Consider the following 16,101-nt stretch of genomic DNA (forward strand, 5'->3'; position numbering starts at 1 on the left):
TTGGTCCTTTGGCCTCATAAACTTGGCCATGGCAGCTGATGATGATGTGAAGACAGGGGTGTGGGCTATCATTAGCCCTTCTTACCTTCTGCATGATTTATCCTGAACCTCTGCCAGGGGTGAATTCATAACAGAAATTCATTCTCTTTTTGTTATTGGGAGGAACTATTATATGTCTTTTATTAAAACACAGCATCCCATCATAAACGCTGATGGTAGTATCATTTATCTGACCTCTGGTGAATGGCTTTTTAAGATGAATGAATTATTCATGTAATGGATACATTTGAACAAATCAAAACATATTTATTAGTTTATATAATCTAAATTTTTTTATGATTCTCTAACTTAATATCATGAAAATAATCTAACTCAGCATGATAGGTATAGATTTTGCCCTTAATTATAGTATCTTCTTTTTTTTAATAAGAAGACAGTATCCACATAGGTTATTTCTCAGAGTTCTCCTGACAAATGAACATTGTTCAAGTATATACCATATACGCAGATAAAAAGAAATATACAAAATGTTTTAAATGATCCACAGCAAAACCCAGTAGTATAAAAGAATGCATGTGAGCTCTTACTCACTGTGTAGAATAAATTTAAACACCTGTTTAAATAGTAATAAAAATACAATCTTTTGTGGATCTTGTCCAGACTACAAAAGAGGGGTATTTTTACTATATACATGATTTTTATATTAGGCAGCTTTCTTCGATGTGTTGCAGTAACAATTCTAAATACAGAGGCAGAAGGCTGGGTATCTTAAAGGAATTGATGTTGTGGATTATAGACTTTTTACAGTTCCTACCACTGGCACTTTCCACCATAGTTTGTACACATCACATGATCATCTTATAACGTGACATTAAAAAGTATATCTGAGTAACACTTTTATAACACACACACATCATGAGTAGGTTAAGGAAGCAATCAATGTCACCACTGCCTCCTGTAGTGCTTCACTGTTGGTAGTAAGGACAGTCCGCTGTGGAAATGAATTAGACATCTATATGGTTAAACAGCTCCGATTTACTGAAGACCATCAGTGGCCACCACTGGGATAGTGAGTTCTTTTAAAGTGTATATTCCAGAAGCAAACACCATGTTTATTAAAACTTTGTCTAAAGAAGTCAGTTTCTATGCTGAAAACTATTTTCACAACAAATCTGAAAGCTACTAAACTGTTTTTATATAAATAATTTGTCTATTTGCAACTGAGTTCTCTGAACCTTTGGTATTTACTGTCTCTTTAATGTGTGCTGTATCTTACCCATTTAAGATCATCACCTAAAAAAGCTTTACAGCGGTGGTGAAAGATCCCTTTGCTTGCCAGGAATATTCAGGCACTAAACAGTGATCTAGAGCCACAACAGGGCAGAGCTGTACTTGACAGGAACACTCAGGAAGAGGTCAGGCTGTGAGTGTCATTTCGGGGAAAGCAGAGAATATTTGCAAACTGTGCACGTAATTAGCAATGACGCCATTGCTATGTGTTGAAGAGGACTGGTAAATGATGGTGTCCTTCATGTCATCTGTTTGCTGGAAAGTATTTTGGGTCAAGATAATTATAACTGGTGCCCTGGGACCCACAGTAGTCTCTGTCTAAGAATGTCTCTGACCTACAAACAGGTTCTAATTGGTGATCTTTACGAAGATCTGTTTCATGTAGGAAGTCTGAACAGGAACCACAGGAATTTGAAGACATATCTGGAGGACAATCTTGGCGGTGCTACCAAATATCCTGGATATGTTCTATCCCACAGTTATCAGACTTGAAGCCCACCTGCTGCACAAAGCCACCTTCAACTTGCATCTGCTGAAGTTTCTGCCTCTTTAACTCTTTAAACTGTAATCGTGTTTTTTTTTTTTTTTGTATTCAGGTAAATTCTTATACATTCTTCATTGATGCCTCCTCAACAGCTGTATTCATGTGGCTGAAAACAGGTTTGGTCATCATCTTCATTGACATACACAGGATATCATGAAAGTGGAAGGTTTAAAGAGATGCTTATTTGGGGGATGCTGTCGTCTGTTTGTTGAAGACCTTGTGGACTTCAACACACATAAATTAGGTGTTCCGTCTAGGACTGGAATGCCCACTTTTGTCAGCATTATGAAATATTTCTGCCCTTGACAGGTGACCTGTTTTGCTATCCTATCACCTAGGATAGCATCTGCTATCTTCTGCCGGCATTGAGATTCTACTTCTTCAGGAGGGTATTTCAGTAGTAGCTGCTCAAGCATTTTTTCCTCTTCTACAGTCCACAACCGGTCAGATTTTTCAGGTTTTGGAGACCATCACATAGGCATCCTCTCATCATCTGAGGACCACTGCTGGGGCCTTCTGGACTATCACCCAAAGGCAACAGAGAATATGAAAGGGCCTCCCCATCCTTCTTAGGATCTAAAGGACTATTTTGTCTGGCAGGAAAACCTTTATCAAAAGCTAATTTAACTCTTCAAGTATGTCTTTTATGTTTTTAAATGATCTTTTAAAGTTCCCAAGGCTACTGGTCTATCGGGCCTTGCAATCTCAAGCAACTGAATAACTCTCTGTGGATATGAAGTCCTATATAAGCTTTCTTATGAAATTTTTCCACAAACCCAATGGGATTTTTTTAGTGCTTCTCTCTGGTGTCTGCCTAAACTTCCAAGGTCCTGAACTGCTTGTGAATGCTGAGCTTCAAGTACAGCAATTGTCTTTAACAGTCTCTAATAATCTTTGTTGTGTTTGAGTGCCACATGATCTGATTCAAAACAATAAACATCAGGATCATCATCTTCCTCTTCTCTAATTGCTGATTCTCATTCTCTTTGGACAATGGCGAATGTCTAATATTGACTCTTGCCTCTGAGGGTGGCTTACTTATTCTTTCATTTCCATAATTTTCAGAGTCAGAACATATCCCTCTTTGATTCTGAGAAATTTCATCTAGATTCATATGAGACTCACTTATATTACTACTAACAGTTGCATTTGTTTCATTGAGACTAAGATTATTCTCATATTGTCCATTTTCTCTACAAGGAGAACAATTTTTAGGGTGACTACCTCTGGGAGGGACTGTCCTTTGGGGTGAAGTTCTCAGGGTATAATGATGTTCTTGAAGTTCTGCTAAAGTCATCATTTGGGCTGAAATACAGTCTAGAACAGAAGGTGATTCTAGTTCTCCAGAGACTGGCATACTCTCAAGATTTGTGTCCAGGATGTTATTGGTGTTTTAATTACACTGTTCTTCTGCAGCACTGCTATCTCCCACCACATATACTTCATCCTCAGAATCCGTTAAAGATGACTGAATTTCAGAAAAGGGCCCTGTAGCTGGATCAGCAGTGAGCTGATTGACATGTTCTGCAGGTGGGCAAGCAGTTACTGTTTTGTGGTCCTCCAACTTGACCTGCACTTTTGAATTTGTACAAGGCATGTTGTGGTCTATATAACTTAACTGTCTTCCTACTGTCAAGGAACATTGAAGTTTTGATAGCCCCATTTTCACCTACTGATTTTTCCTGTAACACATAGGAATCAGTGCTATTTTGTTTAGTGTTCCCATCAAACTGAGAGTCATTACAGCTTATAACAGTAAATCACTTCATCAACACCACTGACAGTGAAATAGCCTGTGATTTCTTCAACTACTGCAGAATAAAGTGGCTTTTCCTCACTGACATTCACCTTTCTAATTTCCCCTTTCTCATCATCATCCAGGATAAGACATTGACAAGCTCATTTAGTCTCTTGAAAATCTGCATCATTGTCCACTGCTGTGCTGCTCTGCTCTGCTGGTTCTTTGTCTGATTTTATAGGTGAATCTTCTGAACTGTGTTTGGTGCTTCGGATCTTAGACAATGCTTGATTCTTTTTAAAACTGGTGAAACGGGTTCTGTTTGCCTTCCCTCACAATTTTCTATAGCCTGCCTTTCTATGTTATCCTTTTCTGAAGAAGAAAGTCCTCTTTTCCTAGGGCTTACCCATGATTCTTGAGTACTTTGCTGTTTTAAGGTAATGGTTCTTCCATTACTATTTCGTTTCTGAATTTGCACAGGCCCTGGTCTCTCCTTTGGTGATTTTAATCATACTTGAGAATGAGAAGAGATTTCGTCAGGGTGAGCAATGCTATGATTCCTTAAAGTTCTACCACAAGAAAATTTATCCAAGCCGTTTCAATTTAAGCCCACTGTTGATCTTGTAACACGAGTAGATCAGGAAGCAGCCATACTATGGCAAGTCCCTAAAATGTGGTCATCATGATCCACTTATTGGGAAACCTGTACAACCAAAGATCTATCCTTGTAGAAATATTATCTCTTTTCATTATGTCCTGAAGAGTTGGTACTATCATCTAGAATAAAGCTTAAGCATCAGGGTCTCAGACTTTCAGCTGCAGCCATGGTGTATATTAGAACTTCCTAAATTCCTTTCTTTTTACAAGTGTTTTGACTAGGTTTTGATTCCCAAGCACCTCCATTTATCCATCATCACTGTAAGTGTCCATGTTACATTGAAACTTCAGGTATTAATTATTATATGATTGTACTAGAACAACTTGATATCTTGAAGAAAGAGTTGCGAGTCCCAGGCTCCCAAAACCCAAGGCTCCACCATCCAGGACAACTGCTTCTGCCCTATAGTATGTTAATATATATATTCCTCCATGTCAAGTAATAATGAAGTTGGCTTTCAATTTCTCTAGGTTAATAATTCTTTTCTTGCCTCTCTTAGGTGTATTTTTCCCCTTCTCTTAAAAAATGGGAAGTGCTGGTAAAACTTGAGCCAACTCTTTTTATACTTTTTTCCCCTTAATTTTTTAAAAAATGAGAAAAATCATAGATTTGCAGAAAAATCATACAGAAGTTATAGAGTTCACATATAACCCAGCTTCACAGTTTGCCCTGTTATTAACATTTTGCTTTATGTGGTACCTTTGTTAAAATTAATGAACCAATATTAGTACATATTTATATAACTAACTGCAGTTCATGGTTTACATTAGGGTTCACTCTTGGTCAACATCTCCCATTGCTGCTACGTGCATGAATCTTGTTTGCATTGGTTTAGCCACTCCTCATTTGCTTCTGTTTTCAGTTATTTTCTTAAGTCAATTATTTCTTCTCTTGCCTCATGTGGTGGTTTGAAGCTGTATACACCCCAGAAAAACATGTTCCTAAATTTAATCCATTACTGGAGGTGTGAACCCATTGTAAGTAGGAACTTTTGATAAAGCTACTTCAGTTAATGTGTGACCCATCTCAGTCAGGATGGGATTTAATACTCTTAGTGGAGTCCTTTATACAAAGAATGAATATAGAGAGAGTGAGAGAAAGCCATGGAAAGCAAGAAGTTGAAATCAACAAAACCGAGATGAGAAGGGGGAAACCAGCAGATGCTGCCATGTGTTTTAGTTTGCTAAAGCTGACAGAATACAATATACCAGATATAGAATGGCTTTTAAAAAAGGAATTTATTAAGTTGCAAGTTTACAGTTCCAAGGCCACAAAAATGTCCAAACTAAGGCATCCATAAAAAGATACCTTGACTCAAGAAAGGACTGATGATGTTTGGAGTTTCTCTGTCAGCTGAGAAGGCACATGGTGATGTCTGTTAGCTTCCTCTCCTGGTTTCTCCTTTCAAAATGGCTTCCCTGGTGAAGTTTTCTTTCTGCATCTGCAAAGGTCTCTTGTCTGTGTCAGTTCTGAAGCTTTTTCCAAAATATTTCCCTCTTAACGGAATCCAATCACTAACCCCATCTTGAATGGGTGGGGACACATCTCCATGAACCCACCCAATCAAGAGGTCCCACCTACAATTGATGGGCCATATCTCCATGGAAACAACCTAATAAAAAAACTCCTCCCAACGATATTGAATGAGGATTAAAGAGCATGGCTTTTCTGGGGTACACAACAGTTTCAAAACAGTACACACATGTGACAGAGGAACCAAGGATCACCAGCAGGTGGTCTTAAGGAAGATAGCATCATCTTGATGATTCCTTGATTTGGACATTTTCTTGGCTTCAAACTGTAAGCTAATAAATTTCCATTGTTCAGTCAAACCATTTCATTGTATTTTCTTTGTGCAACCTAGAAATCTAAAACACCTCAGTAATATTTTTAAATCAGTTATTTCTGCTCTTGCCTCTCTTTCTATCTGCTGCTATTTCTCATCACAACTTGGAATTTCTGTAAGTTTAAAGTCTGTCACATAAATGTGGAAAAGGTGGAGTAATTTCAGCTCCACTATTATAAATGGTATGGCATTAGGCTAATTAAAAAAACATCTCTTTGAAAATTCATGCCCTTATCAATAAAAATTAGCCTGATACTATCTGACATTGTGACATTTTTGGAGATTTCTGTAAGATATAGTAAGCAGTGTGATGCGTGGAACAAAGTACCGATCAAGTTATAGTCATTTTTTCTTTTTTTGGGAAGACAGACAAGAGAGGCGATGCTGTTTTGAAAGTTTTGTATATCCCAGAAAAGTCATATCCTTTAATCCTGATTCAGTATTGTAGGATGGAAAACTTTGATTAGATTTTTCCATGGAGATTGACCCACTAAATTATGGGTGCAGACATTTTGATCAGATTACTCCATGAAAATGTGACACACCCAGTTGTGGTTGTGGCCTTTTGATAGATGGAAACATGACTCCACCGATTCAAGGTGGGCCTTGAATAGTTTACTGGAGTACTTTAAAAGGGGAGACATGTTGGAGGAAACACAGTTGCTTGAGAGCAAACAGAGACACAGACATTTGTAGATGTTTGGAGTGCCGATGGAGAGAGCAGATACCTAGACACTGACGTTTGGAGATGCACAGCCCAACAGACTTTGCCATGTGCCTTCCCATGAAATCCTAAGAAAGCCAGAACCCAGAGTTGTGTCCTGGAAGAGCAAAATGAAGGTCCGCAGATGCATAGAGAGGAAACCACTGGCATCAGAAGCTGGAATCAACAGAACCAGGAACAAGGACGAGCAGATGCCAGTTACATGCCTCCCATGTATCAGACATCAGCCTTTTTTGAGTCAAGCTATCTTTCTCTGAGTGCCTTAGTTTGGGCATTTTTATGGCCTTAGAGCTATAAGCTAGTAACTTAATATATTTCTTTTTTAGAAGTTCCATTTCTGGTATATTTTTCCAGCATCTTAGGCCATGATAGCTAGAATTATAGAATAGTTACAATGATAAGTTACCTAATTGCCATGAAATGGAAAAATGAGAAGGGTTAGCCATGTGGAGAGTATCTTGAAGCTTAGTGGGAAGAGAAAATTAAAGTGTGAAAAATAATGTTTCTCCCAATACAGAGTTTTCGTGTATTTTTTTATTCCCAAACTTCACTGAAGCAATTCCTTTATTTTTCTCTACTAGGCACCATCGGACACTAAAAAATTACACAGTGGTAGAGCAGAGTAAAAGGTTTGACAAGATTTTCCACTATTCAGAATCCATTGAAAACAGTTTCAGAAAGAAATATTTTTAATTGTACATGTAGTTTTTGACTAACAATGAATAATTTATTGAAAAACCACAGTGATTGATAAATATTTAAAAAAGTAGCCTTCACATCACTTGCCATCTGCAGCCTAATTTGTATTTCCAGGGATTCTTCAGTTTCTAATTAAATGGTAATTCCACTTATTGTTATGGTATGTAATTATGGAGTCTTTTTCATTTTGCTTTTCAGTAATTCTTAAGTACTAGAGCAGAATGGAAGATCATAACATGATCAATTTGCCATCTCAAAATGGATGCCATGCTAATTTTTTTTAAACTTGGCTTTTTGTCATTCACAATTTTATTTTTATGTAAGCAAATGGGTCTAAATTTAAGGCATCTAGATGTTGTGTTTTATGTAAGAAAGTCCCTATCATAAACATAGTCATGTATTCATAAATTCTTACCTTTATTTAATCTGGATATTATTCTTACATTCATTGTAATAAAACCAATTATTTTAAAAATAGAAATAAATTGACCTAACATTATTTATTGAATATCCTATTAACTTCCCATTGATTAAAATTGACATTATCATGTACTAAATGATTATATGTATGAATTGACTCTGGATTTGTTCTGTTGTTCTACTTACCTTTTCTTTTGCCAAGACCATGAAATTTTAATTTTAAAAATAAATTCATAGACTTTCATAAAGAATTCTGCTAGAATTTTTTAAACTATTGCCTTACATTAGAAAATAATTTAAATAGAATTGACATTACAAATTGAGTCTCCCCTTCCAGAAATAGTGTATCTCGCTATTTATTTCTGTTTTCTTTCAGGTAATTTGGAAAAGAAATATGGGTCTAATAAAAGTCTTGCTCAACTCTATAAGTTTATTTATAAGCGTATTGCAATATTTGTTGCTATTGTGAGTAGGATGTTTGTTGCTATTGTGAGTAGGAATTACGTTTTCCAGTTACGTTTTCCAATTGTTTATTATTGCTCATAGCTTTTCCTCTGCTCCTTTACCATGTGGGCTTCTGATATTGGGCCTGAGTGAAACAATGCAGTTGGTCTGAGGATGGCAATAGTGCAAATCCTGACACCATCAGCCTTGAGACTTTGCAGTTCCAACAATACACCTCTGCACACTGGTTCCAGGTGTCCTTTCTTGCTTCTCCAGGACACCTCTCTGAGTTTTCTGTATCTTGTGGGTCTTAACATTTCCTGGGTATTTCTCTCTCTCTGTTCCCTTCTCTTGGTTTCACCTGTCTGGGCTGTATATCTTCTCTGTGTTTTCTGTCTTTTATTCTCTTTATACAGGACTCCAGCAAGGGAATTACGACCCACCTAGAATGGGCTGGGTCACATCTCCATAGAAACAACCTAATTAAAAGGTCTGCATCCACAAGGATGGATTGAAAGAACTTAGTCTTTTCTGGGGGTACATAACAATTCAAAACAACACATTAGCTCTCTATATATCTTAGATAAAACACCTATTCAAATATTTTCCCCCTCTTTAAATTGGATTGTTTGTTTTCATCTTATTGATTGTAAGAGTTCTTTATTCTGGTAGAAGTCATTTATAAGACATGTGATTTGCAAATAGTCTCTCAGTCTGTGATGTGTCTTTTCATTGTTTCAACGGTGTCTTCTGAGGTGCAAAAGTTTTGAAATTTGGTAAAGTTGAATTCATCAATTTTTAATTTTATTGATCCTGCTTTTGTTGTTGTATCTAAGACATCCTTGCCCAAATGAAGTAATGCTCCAGTGTGAATTCCTACCACTTGCTCACAAAATTTTCTCATAGGTTTTCTTTTATTGGCAGTATAAATATATTTCTTTCCAGTTTATTTTTTTAAATGATTTAAAGAAAAGAATATAAAGTAATGATTATAAAACTGTATTGTTGGACTTAGAAAAAGAAATACATATATATAACATTAATATATATAATATAACTATATATATAACAATAACAGCAAAAACAAGTGGGAAGGGAACAGTGCTTTATTGGAGCAAAGTTTCTATATTGAACTAGAATTAAACTTGTACTAATATGAGGTAGACTTTTTCAAAGTTAAAATGCATGTTGTAATTTCTGAAATATAATTTTGCTGCATATTTAATTCTTGGTTGAATTGTTTCTTTCAGCACTTTAAATATGTCATGCCGTTATCTTATGGGTATCATTGTTTCTATTGAGAAATCAACAGTTATTATTATTATTATTATTTTTCTTCAGGGGAGAGCACGAACGTAGTCCCCCACTACCACAAATTATGCAGTCGAGTTTCCCACATTTGGGGAAATCACAGGGGTCAACACATCCGGAGTGCAATGGATAAGCCTCGCCCTGGGAAAACCACCTACGTGATCATGGTATCTCCCCTGCCAGGTAAGTATCAATAGTTATTCTTATTGAGGCTTCCTTGTAATGATGATTTTTCTCTCACTGCTTTTAAGATTTTTCTCTTTGTCTTTCAGCAGTTTAGTTATGGTATATCCAGGTTTAGATCTCTTTGAGTTTATCCAACTTGGACTTTGTTGAGCTTTTTAGATATGTAGAAAAATATTTTTAATTCAGTTTTGAAAATTTTTAACCATTATTTCTTCCTCTCCTTATGAAACTCCTTCTACACATATGTTGGCATGCTAGATGGTATCTCACAGTTCTGGGATGTTCTATTCATATTAGTAATTCTTTTTTCCTTCTGTTTTTCAAACTAAATAACCACAATTGATATATATTTTTCTTCTGTCAGCTCAAATATGCCAAATTAAGTCCCTATGTGCCAGAGTAGCCTGCCTGTCTCCATGGACACTGGCTTAATTGTACCTACATACCTGCCTCTCTGGTGTCAACTTCTCAGAGAGTAATGGACTTCCCAGAGCATCTTCAGTAATGCTTCAGTGTGAATTCCTACCAATTTCTTGCAGCAGGCAAAATGGAATTTTAATCTTATCATAGATGGTAGACAATTGAAACCATAGAACTTGCCTGATCTAGGTTTTACATCTATCTACACTCAACCTCTTGGTCAAACCATTGGTCACATGGCAAGTATTTGTGTACATTGGATTTATGTCTTATTTAACTCTTGAGACTGGTTATATACCATAAAAATTACCTTCAGTTCTACCCATTAGAATAAGTCTTCTTCACTTTCTTTTCTTTGAATCTATTCATATGCTGGTCTAAATCATTCCTGTAAAAAAAAATTTGAGTAAATTAAATTTGAATTAATTATTTGCCACTTGCTGAAAAAATTCCATCTCATGTTATTACTTAAAGCTAGACAATTTAAATGTCTCAGTAGTGAGAGACCTTATGTCTCTGAAATGTGAATGCAATATACTTTTGAGACTTATATCTTTCTGCCATTAATCAAGGTCCAGGATGTAGTGACAGGACAGAATTCTGGCTGCAGAGGACCCGACTACTCTCCTCTCTGTTGGCCCTAGCACCTTGCTTTGGCTTCCGGCAAAAATCGATGGAGTTGAAAATATTACCATTTTGCTTGTTCCAAATTTTTATAGTGAGCTTTCCTTTCAGCATAATATTTACTATTATGCAATTCTACAACCTTTTCAAAATCATTCTGGAGGGACAATATCTTCTCCTTTGCTTTGTAAATATTTAATAATCATTTTAATTTGGGTCAAAAACACCTTTAGGAAATAGAAAACCAAATGTTCCCATCTTCACGGTCATTTTTTAAAACCAACATAAAAAAATAAATAAGAGCTGCCAAAGTCTTGAGATGTGAACATTTTATATTGATCCTGGTGTGCACTTAACATATCCTGCTTATTCTTTCTTTTAACTATGCTGGAAAATTCCAAATTTAGGGGATTTCTAGTCACAGGTGCTAATTCTATGGTTGTCTACCTACTAGCCAGAGCTCAAACTTTAATACTTTCCCTAATGGTTGCCATTTGGATAATTATCACTCAACAGGACAAAGAACTTTTTTCCACAGAACTTTTGATCCACTTTTTAAAGTATACCTATATTTTTCAATTCCCACTTACTGACAGAGAAAAAGAAAGTAGAGAAAGGCAAATTTAGTTATTCAAAACATATAACAAAATTACCTTATTTCAGGTTAGCAATGATTTTCTCACTTGAAATTAAGCCTGAGTTTACAAAGTAGATTGCTATCTAAAATAAATTTTGATTCTAAATTTATTCAGAAACTCATATTGTAGTCCAATCATACCAGGACATCTTTCTGGATAAGCCCTAAGTAAATTAACTCATTCTTTTATATGTCAGGATGGTGAAAAATTCAGAAGTCGGAGAGCAAGACATAAGGCAAAAGAATTTCTTAACAAAGTTTCTTTTGTTTTCTTAACAAAGTTTCTTTTGTTTTCTCCTCAGTAGATACTGTGGGCATTGTTTTCTTAGCCCTCTGCTGGTAAAGGATTTTTTATTTTTTTTGTTTATTTAGAATGTTTATTAATTTTTCTATGAAACACTCAAGGTTTAACTCAGTGGGAAATATACAAAGAATTGTACATTTTCTCCCCATGAATCCTGCTTTGTATTAGGAAATGACATTGTGATCCATTCAAAACAAGTAAAATATTACAAAATATTTACAAGAAAATATTTAAAATAACTCAAACACAAAAGCCGAGATGGGGTGAAATGAATTGGTTCCTCAGAAATCTCTACTTCAGTGCCAACAGCACATAAGAGAGGAGAGTAAAAGCAAATTAAGTAATTGAGATCCCCCCAATCACATTTCAAAACAACTGGAGAAGGCAAAGAAATGGGATGGAAATGGTGATATGAAAGGGAATAGGCGTTAGAGCATTCCTTCAATAATCAATCCATTCTGAATGAAATACCCCTTCAGTAAATTCTGACCAAAGCTAAGCTTTAGGATATCCTTTGCACTGAAATTAGAAAATACCCTGACAGTGGAAGTAGCTCTTTCACTTAATCTTAATAAGAGCCTCTTTCTTCATGAACCACTGATGTGAACAGAAACCTATTATGGCATCCAAAGCTGTCACAGTAGCCCTTCCATCTCTTTCATGAGAGCTTCATACACATCCTTTGCTTGTACTGAGACAGGAGGAGAAGGACAAGATTTGGGGATGCTCTGGCAAAAGGTACAGCAGAATCATCTTCTGACTTTCTTTGGGGAGTAACAGCAGCCTTTTTATTCTCCTGATATACCTTCAGTGCAGTGGTCACAAACTGAGTCATCTCCACCTTGGGATTAGTGATCTGTGGCTTGGCACTGATGGCTGCTGCGGCTTTCTTCTCAATGTGGCTGCAATTCGTATCTACTCATATCATCTGCTGTGGGTCACTGAATCAAATTGGGTGGGACTCTTAAAATTCCTAGGTTTGGCAGAGGAGCTGATAGGAAAAGCCCAGGGTAGGTAGGTCCAAGTGGAAGAACCAAAGGTGGGTGTATCATGTCAGGATGAGGTGGAGGGATACCTGGAGGTGCAGGAGGGTAACCTTGGTGGAAGTCCCCAAGGAGGAGGATCAGGCGGTAAACCTGCAGGTGGATCTGGGGGAAGGCCAGGGAGTCAGCTTGGTGGTGGTCCTGGAGGTAAAAGTCAGGATAAAGGCCCTTGGACTCCTGGCAATCCAGGTTGTCTTAGACATGGAGGATCCCTGGAGGTGTCCCAGGAGGAAGGCCTGTAGGTGGTCCAGGTGGCTGTCAAGACCAGGTGGTCTTGACATGGAGGCACCTGTACCTGAGAAAGAGGAACAGATTTTGGAGGAGGCTGCTGCCGTGAAGAAGCTATAGATGTGTTATTGGAAAGAAATTCTTCTTTATGTTGTTTATGTACAGGAGGTGCCTGTACCTGAGAAAGAGGAACAGATTTTGGAGGAGGCTGCTGCTGTGAAGAAGCTGTAGATGTGTTATTGGAAAGAAATTCTTCTTTATGTTGTTTTTGTGACCGCTTTTCTGCTTCACAATCATCAGAATCATCTTTATCATCATCTTCTGAAAATTCCTCTACTTCTTGTCCCTCCTCTGGGATTTTCTGACCTGTCATTTGAAGTATCATGGCTTGAAAAGGAGTCAGTTCCTTCAAGTTCTTTTGTGTCCTTGATTTTCCAGGCATATCTGCAAATCGTACACTCAAACCTGACTTTTTTTCTTCATTGTTGTCTCTCTCACTATCATCCTGGTGCACAAATTCATCTTCCTCACTTTCTCCATCTGACCTGTCAATGTCACTGTCATCATGCTTTTCCTGATCCATGTCTTCAGGATAGCTATCATCCTCTCTGGAGCTGAAAACATCAGCATCGTGACCTTGCTAAGCAGGTTCAGGACTATATAACATACGTTCGTCTGGCCCACAAGGAGGAAGTTCTAGGGCAAAGCCTACATTATGGGCATACATCTGCAAGACTTGAGGAGGGATGGGCCAGGGGGAGGATCAGGAAGTTTATGCCAGGGGACAAATGTGGAACGCCATGGAACAGGCAGTATAGAAACTGCCCAAACTGGAGATCCATAGCCTGAAGTTTTATTAAGAATGGAAGGTTGCTGGGCAGCAAGAAGTAGAATGTCTTGGATCAAGATGTTGGAAGGAGCATAAGTCATATCTGACAAATGAATACTCTTGGTCTCCACATGCTAAGCATTCTTGACAGCATCAAAATATTGACTAATTGAACCGTCTTCCGTTCATATTCTACTTCTAACTTTCTCATGCTTTGTAAGTATCTGGATTTTCTTTTTCATAGAGTAGTAGAATACATTCAAAGATTTCACACAGCTTTTTACATTTGTCTTTCAGCACATTCTCATTAAATTGGGGCTGTTGCACAGGGTTTAACTTCATTTTATCCAATTTCTCCATGTCCTGGATAATCTGTTTGGCATGCTTCATCTTCAAAACTACAGCTCATACCATCATGTATTGTTTTTTTGTGCTTCTTTATCTTCCAAGTTTCCTTTTAGTCCTGGTCTGTGGGATTCATAAATTTTTCATTCTTGGTGGATAATGTATATCTGCATCCCATGTTTAAATCTGTACTGTTTACTTATTCATTTAAACAAAAAGTTAACACTTCTGCTGAGTTCCCAGATCTGCTAGAAGTGGGGTGTGTGCAGTTCTTGGCCTCTTTTATTTCATAAGGGTCTTCACCTTCACCCCTTGACAGGACTTGCTTTTAAATTGTGTATTAGTTTTCTATTGTTACGATGAGAAATTGCCACAATCTTAGTGATTTAAAACAAAGCAAATTTAGTATCTTACAGTCCTATAGGTCAGAAATCTGACCTGAGTCGTACTAGGATAAAATCAAGGTGTTGGCAAGGCTATATTCATTCTGAAACTCTTGGGGAGAGTCCAAGCTGGAGAAGACAAGGAAACGGACTCCTTGACTCCTGACTGGACTCCTTGACCCCTGGCTACCTTCTCCATATTCAAAGCCAGCAATGTTTGATCTCTCTGACGCTTTCATAATCACAGCTCTCTTTCTTTCTTTTTCAGTTCAAGCTGGCAGTGCTTCTGTTGGTATAAAATTCTGAAAACCATGTGGTTCTCACATGTTTATTATCTGCTGATCTTTTTTTTTTTTTTTAAGAAAATCACTTTATTCTAATGAGTTCACAGATAATAACATCACATCAGTTGGCTTAAGGAGGTCACACCAACATTTGTCAAGCTCTAAACTCTACACTATCTTAATGGACTTTCATACAGTAAGAACATCCTCTTTCATTATGATTCTGAAGCAAGGAAGCCATTAATGATAGAAGAGATGCTTAACTGGTGGTCTTACACTTTATACTTTCACCATCAATTGTAGTTTTACACTGCATTAATTTGGTTATAAGAACAGATTTTCCATTTCTTCATTTTCAACTTCTTGGTTAGACTAATCTGTTTGCAATTCTGCATGGCTTCAGCATGTTAGAAAGAAAGCCATAACTGAAAGAGAATGAATGCTCACCTGATTGTGGAGAAGAAAAGAATTATTCACAATCTTGCAAGAATGAGTGCCTAGCCCAAAAATGGGTGGCTGGTACATCAAACTATAGAATGCCACAAATTTTATACCCAAGTCTAACATGCAGGCCCCTCCCCTGTTTCTCCATTGATTGGATATGCTAGAGGTTACAGCCTATCCAGATAGTCTAACTAATATAAACTTCCTGCCGAAGGTTCCCCCTCTTGATTATGCTTTACATTTCAATGAACCTGGCTGTTAAGGATTTGGCACCAATTCTAGGCTTATGTCAGAGTTCTCCCCTTTCCCTGCCTGTGCCATCTTATGTGAAAGCTAAACTTAATTTTGTTTTTACAAGCACATTGCTGAAACCCTCACAGAGCTTAAGGTCACCTGGTTTTGGGCACACTCCAGAAACTGTTTCATCTCATGGTGGCAAGGGTCGACTGCTGTTGCTGCTGTTGGCATGCTAGCTGGGCTCCTTGGGGCTCCTGGTAAGTGATATCAGGCCTGAGAGCTCATAATTTATTCCTCCACCAAAGTCCCTGGTGATGGCATGACTCAGCATGCGCACAACAGCAGAGCCCACAACCACACCATCTGGACCATCAGCCCTGGCTGCCAGAGCGCAGCATCTGGTAAGCCATCTGCAGATGATGGAGCTGCTGCTGGCAGCTGAACCTCCGGTACTGGCCTGGGG

General features: G+C 37.5%; 1 non-coding gene and 2 pseudogenes across 1 annotated transcript; all 3 read right to left on the reverse strand.

The window, feature by feature from the left end:
• Nucleotides 1-1,534: 1,534 nt before the first annotated feature.
• Nucleotides 1,535-4,224, reverse strand: LOC143682891 (ZZ-type zinc finger-containing protein 3 pseudogene; annotated as a pseudogene).
• Nucleotides 4,225-9,701: 5,477 nt separating this feature from the next.
• LOC143685471 (U1 spliceosomal RNA) lies at nt 9,702-9,865 on the reverse strand. The gene has a single exon (XR_013176695.1). It is a non-coding gene; the product is annotated as a U1 spliceosomal RNA (small nuclear RNA).
• A 2,615-nt stretch (nt 9,866-12,480) lies between these two features.
• On the reverse strand, nt 12,481-14,468 carry LOC143682892 (WW domain-binding protein 11-like; annotated as a pseudogene).
• Nucleotides 14,469-16,101: the final 1,633 nt, after the last annotated feature.

The sequence above is a fragment of the Tamandua tetradactyla genome, chromosome 5, assembly GCF_023851605.1.
Source record: "Tamandua tetradactyla isolate mTamTet1 chromosome 5, mTamTet1.pri, whole genome shotgun sequence".
NCBI classification, from domain to species: Eukaryota; Metazoa; Chordata; class Mammalia; order Pilosa; family Myrmecophagidae; genus Tamandua; species Tamandua tetradactyla.